The sequence below is a fragment of the Lactuca sativa genome, chromosome 5, assembly GCF_002870075.4.
Source record: "Lactuca sativa cultivar Salinas chromosome 5, Lsat_Salinas_v11, whole genome shotgun sequence".
NCBI lineage: Eukaryota > Viridiplantae > Streptophyta > Magnoliopsida > Asterales > Asteraceae > Lactuca > Lactuca sativa.
The window spans coordinates 54,817,541-54,830,227 of record NC_056627.2 but is presented as its reverse complement, the minus strand read 5'-3'; the positions used below and the strand labels follow the sequence as shown (position 1 = coordinate 54,830,227).

The window sequence follows — 12,687 nt, the reverse complement described above, 5'->3', positions numbered from 1 at the left end:
TTTCGTCATGTCCAATTCCCGAACACTATATAAATGATTCAAAGCTTTCATTTGAAGCTTTTGGCCATTCTTCCATAAACACTTCCAACCTCTCTCCTCATCCATAATCAAAGGTTCAAAAACAAAGATTTAAGGCTCCAAAACAAAGAGGTAACATCCCTAACTTGTTATCTAACCTATTTAGCCTTCAAATTGATGTTTAAATGGAATTCTAGGACCTAGAACATGTGTTTACGGCCAAGGATCAAGCTTGGGCCGTAAACACTTAATAATGGGGTTTTTAAACCAATTAACCCTTCCAAATCATTGTTGGGACTTAGATACAACTTTGAGGCTTACAAATTGAGACTTGAAACACTTAAAACATGAATTTTGAAGGACAAAAGAGAGTTTACGTCCAAGGCTTGTTCTTGGGCCGTAAACTCCTATAAAATGGGGATTAAACACCTTAAATCATGTCTAAATACCTTGTAACTCAACCAATAGCCTTGTGGTAAATCCTATATCCATCTAAAAATAGTTTGGGGGTTTATAACACATGAAAATACCACATATAGGAGTTTACGGCCTAGGCACATACCCTTTGGCCGTAAACTCATGAAACCATGCCAAATGATGCCCCTAATTCACCCAAAGGCTTGGAAAAATTTCTAGAAATCACATGTGATTGTTTTAAGTGTCAAAAATTAATTATTCATGAACATAGGAGAGTTTACGGCCAGAGAACATATGTCTGGGCCGTAAACTCCTAATTTGATGTTATTTGATGTCCAAAAGTGATACAAAGCCTTGGAAAATTAATTAGAATCACAAGTTATTGCTCCTTGTGCCTCAAATCAATTTTTCTTGACCCTAGGAGAGTTTACGGTCGTAAAATCCAAGTTTACAGCCGTAAACTCCCTTTTAAATGGTATTAATCCATTCAAACCATTCCAAGGCATTTTAGTAAGTCATTCCAACAATCCCCAAGTCCAAACAAGCCATTAAACCCTCAAGCCCCGAACCAACGTCCAAACAAGCCAATTTTTCTTGAGGTGTTTAACCTCGTTGGAGTGTAATGTTTCATATAATTAGTAATTGTAAATCTAATTAGATATATATGGGCATTATTTCATTTTACATAGGGACATCGCGAGTAATCAAGCCCCGAACCAACGTCTAGTATCCGAAACCGTCGCCTTTCCGAGTCTGGTGAGTTCATACCCCTACCCTTTTTCACTGTTTTTTTACTGTTTTCAGGGGGAACACAAGCAAAGTACAAGGGTTTCTTGTACTCAAAAACTTGTTTTCGTGTGTGTGTTTCAAATTTTATATGCTTTAAATACTGATTGACACAATTGGTAACCATTTGAGCATGCAGATCACGTAAACATTTATTTGCGAAATGGGTTTTATAAACTGTTATGTTTTATATATTTCACAAATGTTTTCCACATTTTATCAGTTAAAAGCATGACATTAGAACATATGAACATGAAACTTGTACACTGTTTGTCCTCGGTAACACTCCTCAGATATACATGAGTGGAGGACTATCATATTATTACTAGTAAATTTGTTATTCCTATATGATTGGAGACACGTCCTCGGCGAACACTCCACAGAGATACGCGAGTGGAGGACTACACCCGTAACCAGAATCTCTGGGATTTAGAGAGCGTGACTTGAGTGTATAGATCTATACGGGGCTGACTACCCCACACTTGGCTGCTAGCTACAGCCGAACCGAAATGGTTCAAGGGTGACGAAAGTCATAAGGATGTGGACGACTTATTGCCACAAGTTCAGTCTATAGTATGGTTATGGAACTCGCAATTAGGATAACAGAGATTTACTTATAGTAATAATGAATACATCTTTTACATTGATAACCAACATTCAGGAAAGCATGGGGCTTTCCTGGGGAAAACATTTACATAACTAGAAAAGTGTAACAAACTGGATAACCTTACATCTTTTACAATTGGTAATATACAATCAGGAAAGTATGGGACTTTCCTGGGGATCCATTGGTACATAACCAGAACAGAATAACAAAACAGATAACCCAAATGTACATTTTCACAAGGGTAAACATGTTTTCAGTGTACAACTTTACTTTACATAATGTGAAACAACCAACCAACCAATTTTTTTTTAAGAAAATGTGGGATTTTCTTGGCGTGTGTTACATTTTCAGAAACAGAAAGGAAACATGAACATTTTCCAAAACAAAAACTACTTATGAACTCTCCAGCGTTATGCTGATTTTCAAACCGCTTGTGTTCTCAGGTCATTGATAGAACCGGTACCCGAAGATCCACTTGATCCAGGTTGGAGTGCGTACAAGACCCGTTCGTTTTGTTTCTATATGTATACTATGTATCACAAACTGTACTACTTTACTTTTGAAACAATTGTAAAACTTTTATATGTAATGTAATGGTTGTTCTACTTTACTTACTATGTACATTGGATTTGATACTCAACGTGGAGTCAACCCCGGAAATATTTTCGCCTTCGGTTTTCGGGGTGTGACACTTATGGATAATCAGGAAGGTGTATAATTACCAGGTTTAAGATAATCTTGGGTTTGGGCTTATCTAGGGTTTCCTGACTGCACTATAAATATGGATGATACCGTATGAATTTTGGCCACTTCTTCTTGAAGTGTACCAGCCGAAAATTTGCTTCCTCTCTTCTTCTCCATAATCTTCTTAAATTTCTAGCGGTGGGTGTGATCCATTAGAGGCATGGCGATTGTGACGCTTGTTCTCAAAGTCTCAACAACACTAAAGGATTTAGATTTTTATTACTATATAACAATCAAATATATGTTTTTTAATCCTTATTATGTAATTTTGACTATATACTAGTGTTATAGGGTTTACACATTGTTGTTCACATGGTATGTTTAATTAGAGAAAACACAGATCAATTTTAGGGTTGCATGCACACATAACATTTTTTGTTATGCTCAAAACCCATCACTTCTCTCCTCAAGTCTTCTTATTTACTATGGTTTGAGTACAAACCGTTGGAGGCATTAGAGTTATGGTGCTTGCTTTCCAAGACATTTGAAGAATGTAATTGGTTTGATAATTTGCTATAATAATCAAAAGGCATGTAAACCCTAATCCCTGGTTAATTTCGATTATAGTAAGGCCTGGTTCTTGATGTTCATTATATTATAGCGATCAAGAAGGAAAACTTAGATTCAACTAGGTTACGAGTGAACTTCAAGGTTAAGTTATTTTGCCTCATGCTTTGATTTATAAACTATTGTAGGGTTTCAAAGCACTCCATGGATGATGACAATGGGCCCCTTTGATGAAGTGTAGGTTAAAAGCCCAAGACTTGTCTTTTCCCTATAAATAGTCATGTATTATTCATTATTAGGGTTAGAGTGAGAGAAAATGTAGTCGCCACGTGAGGTTTCTTATGTGTGTTAGATTCTTTAATCTATGCTGAAAGTGTAATTTATTCCTCATAATTCAATAAATCGAGTGATCATTCGACCTAATCTTCATATTTGTGTTTGTTCTTATTTTCTGCATCTTGTTCATCAAATCTCAATTAGGGTTTTATTCCCAACAAGTGGTATCAGAGCGGGTCTTTGAAGATCTATTGATTTTTGAAGTATCGGTTCTTGATTTGATGGTTTTTTTCACGAGTTATTGAAGATTATTGGTGTTTTGGCGTCTTGGAATCAAAATTATGTTCAAGCAACTGTTCATGAAAACTTATGTTTTGTGTTACTGTTCATCTGGGTAATTTTTTTAATCCATCTTGTATTTTTTATTCATTCTCATAATTGGATCTGACATTAGTGTAATCCAAAATCAATATACTGTCGATAGATCAGTTTCCTTTGTTTTGAGCCATTGATTCGATTCTTTACTGTTCTTGATCCACTACCTAAGCCTTATTTTCTTTAAAACACCGTTTGCGTCCCTTATTTTATATTATATTCATCTTGTTCAATCATTAGGGTTTGTAGAAATCAACAATTGATGATTATTTATTAATTATCTGAGGTTATTGTTTGTTATCGTGTGTTTGTCAATTCTCATGAATCGATTCCTTTCCGTTTTATCCAAGATCATTTTTTATTGATTTTCTCATTCCAATTCATATAATCGATTTGATTTTTTGATTGATTTGATTCATGTTGAACTTGGAATATTCTGACGATATTGTTCTATTTGTGAATGAAATCGATCTTTGGCGAATCGATTGGGTATTTGTTGATTGCAAATTTTGAAGACTTATGTTGAACAGATGAAGAACGGGTGAACAAGATTGAATCTCGATTTGGCTGGTGAAAACCGAAAATCAAAATCAGATCAAAAGGTTTAAAGTTGAAATTGGAACCATAAAATCACTTCGTTGGAACAGAAATCGGATCTAAGGAGATAAGGCGTCAAAGTCGGATCTTGAATCGTGTTTGGTATTTGATTGGAATAGAAGGAATTAATTTGATCTTATACGGAATCAATCTTTGCAAATGATTTTGGAATTAGAATTGCCGCTCGGAATCGGAATCGTGATTTGGTAATTACAATCGGAACGAATGTAATGGGATTCGCAATCGGAATTATTTAGTTTGGTAATCGGAACTTTTGGCATCTCAGTTGATTGACTTTTCGAATGATCTGTTTTGATCTCGCAATCAAAATGAAGGAATCGGTACTGAAACTTTTGCCGTGTCTGACGTTAATCAAACAAATTGGGAAGAAGATAGTAAAGTTTCATTTTTCCACCCTGCAACTTCAACAAATTGACACTTTTGGTCCCTATTGTTTTCACAGTTTAGCATTTTTGGACCATTTCCAGATTTTGTTACAAATAAAGGGGAATATGGTGCAGATTTTTTAATTTTGTCCCCTAAATTTCAGCAAGTGACAATTTTAGCCCATTTTTCGAAAAAGTTTACAAATTTGAGGGCTGGTGAACAGTTTTGAATTCTTTAATGCACATATTTTCTCGTGAATAGAAAAATTAAAGATTCCATCAAGTCTTGGCGGTTCGGAAAGTCGTTTTTCGTGATAATGTCAAAATTTCATGACTTTTTCGGATTTTATACTTCATTGTATATATCATTTTGTTGCGGGGGAGCACATTAATTTTTATCCATTCAAGATTATTCTCATGACCATTTGAAGGCTTTATAATCATGTTTTTTATTATAAATCGGGGGAGAATTTGGTATGGCCATTCGAAATTGGATTTGTGACTTTCCAAATTTGAAGATTTTTGATAAAGCTTGTGGTAGAATTATGAAGGTAGCTTTTACAGTGGAAGTTCTTCATCGAGCTCTGCTAAAGCTTTTACAGATCCTTTATAGTAGAAGTTCTTCATCGAGCTCGGCTAAGGACTTGTTATATCTCCGACTTCTAGTATTTTCTCGATCAAGTGGCGTTACGAGTCTTAAAATTTGGGTTGTTACATGATAATTTTTGGTGGCTTATATCATTAGCTTATTTGAAGATCATTGTGACTTGGAGGGGGAGCTCTTCAAAGACAAGAATTGATTCGGTTTCTTTGTTTTGAAATGGGTTTTTAAGGCGGGCTTGGTTTTCATGAAGATTTTTTTGGGATTACATTCGAAAATGAAGTTTAAAGACATTACTTCAGTGCATGATTTATATATCCTAGAGCCCGTGTTTGAAGAGTATTGAAGAATCACGATTCATAGATTGCTTTATCTATTCCTCGTTGCAAGATCTTTTTATTCGCTAGATGCTTGTTTTGGAAGTTAAAGCATTATCATCCATTCCATACTTTGAGGGGGAGATTGTAGGGTTTCAAAGCACTCCATGGATGATGGCAATGGGCCCCTTTGATGAAGTGTAGGTTAAAAGCCCAAGACTTGTCTTTTCCCTATAAATAGTCATGTATTATTCATTATTAGGGTTAAGAGTGAGAGAAAATGTAGTCGCCACGTGAGGTTTCTTATGTAGTGTTAGATTCTTTAATCTATGCTGAAAGTGTAATTTATTCCTCATAATTCAATAAATCGAGTGATCATTCGACCTAATCTTCATATTTGTGTTTGTTCTTATTTTCTGCATCTTGTTCATCAAATCTCAATTAGGGTTTTATTCCCAACAACTATATAACCTATCAGTGGTCTCAGAGCCATAATTTTCTGTTGGTTGTGCATAAAATGAATAGATCAGAGAATTAGGGTTTATCGAAAATAAACCCTAGCCCATGAGATTTTTAACTTTGCTAGGGTTTCTTGAAACCCTAGCCTCCCTAACCATACTTTCAATAATGGGGGAGTTCGTTTAGGGTTTATCATGTTTCCTTATTTATTATTTTAAATGACTTAAAATTTGAATAATTGAACCTAATATACCCAACCCTAATTTTCGAAAATTAGAAAGGTTTGGATTATGATTAAATTTGAATTATTTCATTGATTGGTTAATAGAAAATAATTATTTAATCCATAAATGATTTAAATTAAGTTAATTAATTGTTTAATTAAAAGATAAATATTAAATCATATTTGGTTTAAATTTTAAATGATTTAAAGTTTATTTTAGATGATTAACATTTAAACCTCATATTTTGAAAAGTTTTAAAATACACCTTATACTATATATGATTAAATGTTTAATATATTATATGTATAAAAAAAGGCATTCGAATCGCTAATACGCCACATTCACGAAGCCATGCTATGAAAAGGCTGTAAGGAAATGGCATACAAAATGGTCGTTGAATGAATGTCCGCTCTCACCCACCACTCTCATGTGTGGCGGAGGGTCATTAGCTGAACGGGTTTGATAGAACATAATCTCATTAAAAGTCTAATTCTTTGAAAATGCACATCGTTCTGTATAAGTCATGAGTGAATCATGCGTAGCTAACCGACATACTAATTTGGGACTATAAAGTTGATATGGTGGCACAAGTCGAAAATTATCATTGTTAATGGAGCGTGTTTGGTTTACCGGAACATTAATTTGAGATGATAAATGACATTGAGGTTGTCAAGCGTGTTTGGATGGTTATTCACATCTTGTTTGTGATCCCCGGTATCCCAGTCACAATAGAAGAGCATAATATGAGATTAAACATGCCATTTATAAGATTCAATGAATCTCAAAAGATCTAGGACTTTCATATATTCAAATTGGTGAAATGTTTTACCTACCCTCATAAATATGCAATAAGACTACGACATCCCTCTTCTTGATTGTGAATTGTATAATGGATCCTAGCCTGGAATATTTGTTTTAGGTTAAAATATTAAGGATTTATCTCAACTAACTAAAACTATCAATCTCTTATATAGATGACTACTCCGAGAGATGCTAATGCTGGTCAATCTTCCACAAACAACTCGAACTTCACTCTTTTACCGATCCTCTCTAAGGAAAAGCTAGTTGGTCCATAATACATGGGCTGGACGCAAAATCTAAAAATGACTCTTTGATATGAGGGAAAAGAGTATCTCCTCGATAAACCTCTACTCGAAATCGATGAGTCAACTGCTACTCCACAGGAACAGGCTGCCTACAAACAAAAATATGACGATGCAACAAATGTGGATTACATAATGGTTGCAACCATGATCTTGAATTTCAAAAGTTCTATGAGGACTCTTTTTAATAGGAGTTGTGATTAGATTTTGTTGAAAAGCTTCACAAGAAACAACATCAATAGATGTATGAGGTTGTCAAGGCATTAATAAGTTGAAGGAAGCAGAATCTGTCTGCAATCTTATGCAAAGAATGCAAATATATGTGGAGCGGTTGGAAAAGCTCAATATGTATTTTGACAGGGAGTTGGCCGTTGAAATGGTCCTGAACTCCTTGCCTCCCAATTATGATCAGTTTATCTGAACTTATCATTTGAACAACATAGAGACCATATTGACCCAATTCCACAACTTGCTGCAGACATATGAATCACGGATGAAGAAAACTTAGGCTCTTTCTGATATAAGTGCTCCTATCATTGCCATTGGAAAAAACATAGGAATGAAGAGGAATGCAAATCCTCAATCAAACTAGAAAGGCAAGGACCATGCTAGAACGTCTGGCAGTGGGTCCAAGGCAAAAACCACTTCAGATATTCCTACTGTTAGTGACCCTAAAGAGGTCACCTGCTACTATTTCAACGAAAAAGGGCATTAGAAAAGAAGTTTCCTCAAATTCTTGTAGAACATCAAGGATGGCAAGGTTAAGCCATCGTCGGTAGGTATGTACACTATTCAAGTCAATAACTCACAACTTACTCATTATTGGGTCCTTGATACGGGATGTGGTTTCTACATTTCATATGATTTGCAGGGGCTAAGAGAAAGTGAGGAGGTGGAGCATGGAAGAATAAATCTAATCACGGGGAATAGACGATCTTCACCTATTACCAAGATTAGAACTTATGTTCTTATGCTTGGTGGTAATGTTAGAATACAATTGATTAATTTTTCTATTCGTCATAAATGATAGGAAACCTTATTTCTTTTCCTGCATTATACATACAAGGTTTCCAATATTCATTTGATAATGTAAGTGGTGTTTAAAGATTTACCTTGTAATGGTGTGTATGAAATTCTTATTTGTGGTGATAGCTTAGGAAACAGTGTATTTCATATTGATTCGTCTAATGGTGTTGACAAAGCATGGTTGTGGCACTGTCGTCTTGGTCACATTAACAAAAAACACATTTCCCAACTCCAAAAGGACGGGGTGTTGGAATCATTTGACTTAACGAAATATGATGAATGCAAGTCTTGTCTTTTAGGTAAGATAACACAATCACCATTCACTAGAACATGTGAAAGAGGTGATGGATTGTTGGATCTTATCCATACTTATGTATGTGCACCCTTCAGAGCTTGCTCCAAGGGATGAAAAACGATACTACATGACGTTTACGAACGATTATAGTATATATGAATATATTTACTTAATAAAAAATAAATCAGAAAACTTTGAAAAGTTTAGAGAGTTTAGACACGAGGTCGAGAATCTATTGGGGAATAATATAAAGATGTTATGATCTGATAGAGGTAGAGAGTATCTTAGTATTGAGTTCCAACACTACCTCAAGAAATGTTGAATAGTTTCACAATTTAATCCATCTTGAACACCAAAACTTAATGGTGTGGCTGAGAGGAGAAATCAAACCTTGTTAGACATGGGTCGTTCCATGATGAGTCGAGTTTCCCTTCCTATGTCTTTCTGGGGGTATGCCTTAGAGACAGACGGTGACATCCTAAATCTTGTTCATACTAAGAAGGTTGCCAAAACTCTTCACAAGATGTGGACAAGGAAAATTCCCACGTTGGCACATCTCAAGGTTTGAGGTTGTGAGGCTCTCATGAGACGGGAAACTCATGTCAAGTTAGATTTAACGCCCCAAAAATCCTTCTGTTAACGACGTTAACCTTCCGTTACTCGAGAATTAACTCTAGTAAAGCTATTTTGATTCTAAGAGTATTAAAGTGGAATACTTAAAAAAATTAATTAATATCTAAAAGAAGTAATTTATATTTATTGCGCATATAATTAAATTAGAAGATTTTGAGCGAAATCAAGGAAAAATATAATTCATTAAAGGGTTTAATAGGAATTGAGGGGCTAAGGTGTCATAAAAGGAAACTTAATTTGTAAATTCGTTAGGGTTATGAGTGTTTAGGGTTTACCTATGACACTTAAAGGGCTTAGTTGGAAAAAAAAACCCCATAAAGGAAGCGACATGTTTTATGCACTATTAAGGATTCTTTTGTTTTTTTATTACGTGCGATTAAGGGGGGTTCCATCGATCGTTTTTCTTTTTTTGTTGACACTCATGTGTGTTCGTGTAGGTAGAACGAGGAAGAGAGTGTTGGTGGGTGATATGTGCATATTTAGTTCATATTAAGTGTAGATTTTTATTCCTTTATTAGCTAATTTATTGCATTTCATGGACAAAAGGTACTTAAAAGTGTTTGAATTATATTTTCAGTCCAAAAGTGAAGTTCGGAAGCAAAAGGAAACAGGAGAAGTGGTTGAGAGCTTGGGAATTGAACAAAGAAGAAAAACACTAAAAACAACACCTACTCGACGAGTAGGGTCGACTACTCGGTGAGTCGAAGCAAATATTCTAGAAGATAAAGACTCGAAGACCCAGAGACTTATCGCATACGGGGAATGAGAGATGGAATCGACGAGTCGACACCTGACACAACGAGTCGTTTCGCATATATAAAGATAACTTCTCAGAACGATGGAAGAGAATTCGGGAACCATTCTGGAGAGGTTAGCTGCGATTGAAAAGTCAGAAAAACCCTAGAAGACGAAGATACAAGCTAGAATCCAATTCCAAAGAAGATTTGAGGCAAATTTCATCATTCTACTTAATCTTTTGTTTTTCATTATGGTTAAACAATTAGAATTTGTTTGTTTGCTGTTATTTACTTCAATCATGAGCTAAAAGTCTTAAACTTCTGTTTGGGGATACAAAATTGATACTATGGTTTGATTATTGGTAGGATTAATTCAATGATGGTGATTTTTGTTATTTTAGCTTGCTAAAGAACCTTGTGTGTGAATGATAATTAATTTTCTGTTAATAGGAAGGTAATTGAATAGCATGAACATCTTTTGATTATCAACCTTGTATGCTATGTGACCACTTTGTCATATGTCTAGGATTAATGAACATGAAACTAGAATTAATAAGAAAATTGAGTAAATTCGTGTGTGAGCTTGTGTGATAGCTTGTGTGATGACCATCAACAAGATGTTAATTAAAGGACCAAATTAGTTAACTATTACAAGTCTAAATTAACCCGAATAATTAATCTATTGAATTTAATTAAATTAGACAACTGATCACTGTTTAAGTTAGTTTATTTGCTAAGGATTAGTGTAGCGAATGCGAATCTAATCACTTGAATCGGTAACCAACAAAAGAGTTAACCCATTGCACCATTACCTTGAAATCAACCATAGGATCAATTGAGTTGAACTAAATAGAAGTTCCTTTCCATTATTGAATCTAGTTAAATCTTTGTTTTTCTAGTTTTTAGACTAGGTAATAGTTAGTAAGTTTCTAGTCTTGTAAACCTAGAGAAAACCCCCTACTTATTAATTAATTTAGATATAATTAGATTTTAGTTTTAATTTACCTTTCCCTGTGTTCGATACCCTAGTTATTTAACTATACCACAATTGATAGGTCCACTGCCTTTGTGTGTTTATTTTATAATTAAAACTAGCTTTAAAACTAAGTGAGTTTGCACACATCAAGTTTTTGGCGCCGTTGCCGGGGAACGGTTCTAAAATTAACGTTAAATTCTAATTTAATCGATCCTTTGTGTGGGATTTATCTTACACAAAGTTAATTAAAAGGTAATTTAGTAAGTAGTATAAGTTTTAATAAAAAATCCGTTTTTAAAAGTAACTAGAAAATTTTTCTGTTTTTGCCTTGAACTCGTTGAGTGCACTCGTGCCGACTCGGCGAGTACATCGCTGTTTACAGTTTTAATTTTTTATTTTATTTTTGTTCTTTTTATGTGTTTTTTTTTGTTTTGTTTACAATTGTTTCATGACCCAAGGATCTGATACACCTCTGGTCCCTCCTATTGAAGACCCGGAATCCGCACTAAGGAGGAGCAAAGGAAAAACCGTTGGAGAATCCGTTTCTTCAAAGAACTCGCCACTCAAAAACCTCAAGTCCGTTTTCAGCAAGAAGAGGAGCAGCAAATCAGGAGCATCCAGTGCCTCTTTGACAATCGGAGACCCAATTCAAGAAGACACCAAGTACGAGACCGACGAAGAAGAAGAACCCACATACGAGCACGAATCCGAGTTTAAAGACGATTTAGTTATCACTATGGCTAATATCGATGAAGTCCCCATGGGGGAATGGAAGAAGAGGATGCGCGATGACACAGGCCCGAGACTTGTGCAGCCCACAATTCCCGCAACTGCTACTTTTGAACTAAAGGGCCATATTCTCGCTTAACTCAAGGAGATTCCTTTTGATGGGAAGGACCACAAAGACGCCTACAAGAACTTGGATGAAGTAAATGATGTGGCTGACTACTTCAATGTACCGAATGTTCCACGCGAGACACAGCTTCTTCGCATGCTTCCAGTCACGTTGAAGGGTGCTTCAAAGGATTGGCTCAAGTCACTTCCTCCCGGAGCGGTCACCACATGGGCCAAGATGAAAGAAGAATTCATAGACCACTTTTGCCCACCTTCCAAAATTGCTAAGTTGAAGAAAGCCATTGCCAACTTCGAGCAACAACCCGGAGAATCTCTTTATGAAGCTTGGGAAAGGTACAAGAGCTTGCTTAGAAATTGCCCACACCATGACCTCAATAGCCAACAAGAGGTCTCCATCTTTTATGATGGAGTCAATGTCACCACAAGGCAATTGCTCGATTCACAAGGCCCGCTCACGAAGAAGGCACCCACGGTAATCATGGAATTAATTGAAGAATTGTCTAAGCATTCTAGAGAATACCGCAATCCAAGAAACGAAGTAAGTAGGGGGTAGTGAACTCGGCAAACGATAGCATGGCGACGGTAATAACTAAGCTCGATAGTCTATATAGAAGGATGACAAAAATGGATCAAACAATCCATGCTATTCGAGTTGGATGTGAGAATTGTAGAGGGCGCCATCTCATAAAAGATTGTGATTTGGATGAAAATGCAAATAAGAAAGCTCAAGTGTTCTACTCAAGTGGCG

General features: G+C 35.6%; 1 non-coding gene across 1 annotated transcript; it reads right to left on the bottom strand.

The window, feature by feature from the left end:
• Positions 1–12,204: 12,204 nt before the first annotated feature.
• Positions 12,205–12,311, bottom strand: LOC111893683 (small nucleolar RNA R71). Its single transcript, XR_002850939.1, has one exon. It is a non-coding gene; the product is annotated as a small nucleolar RNA R71 (small nucleolar RNA).
• Between the last annotated feature and the right edge of the window lie 376 nt (positions 12,312–12,687).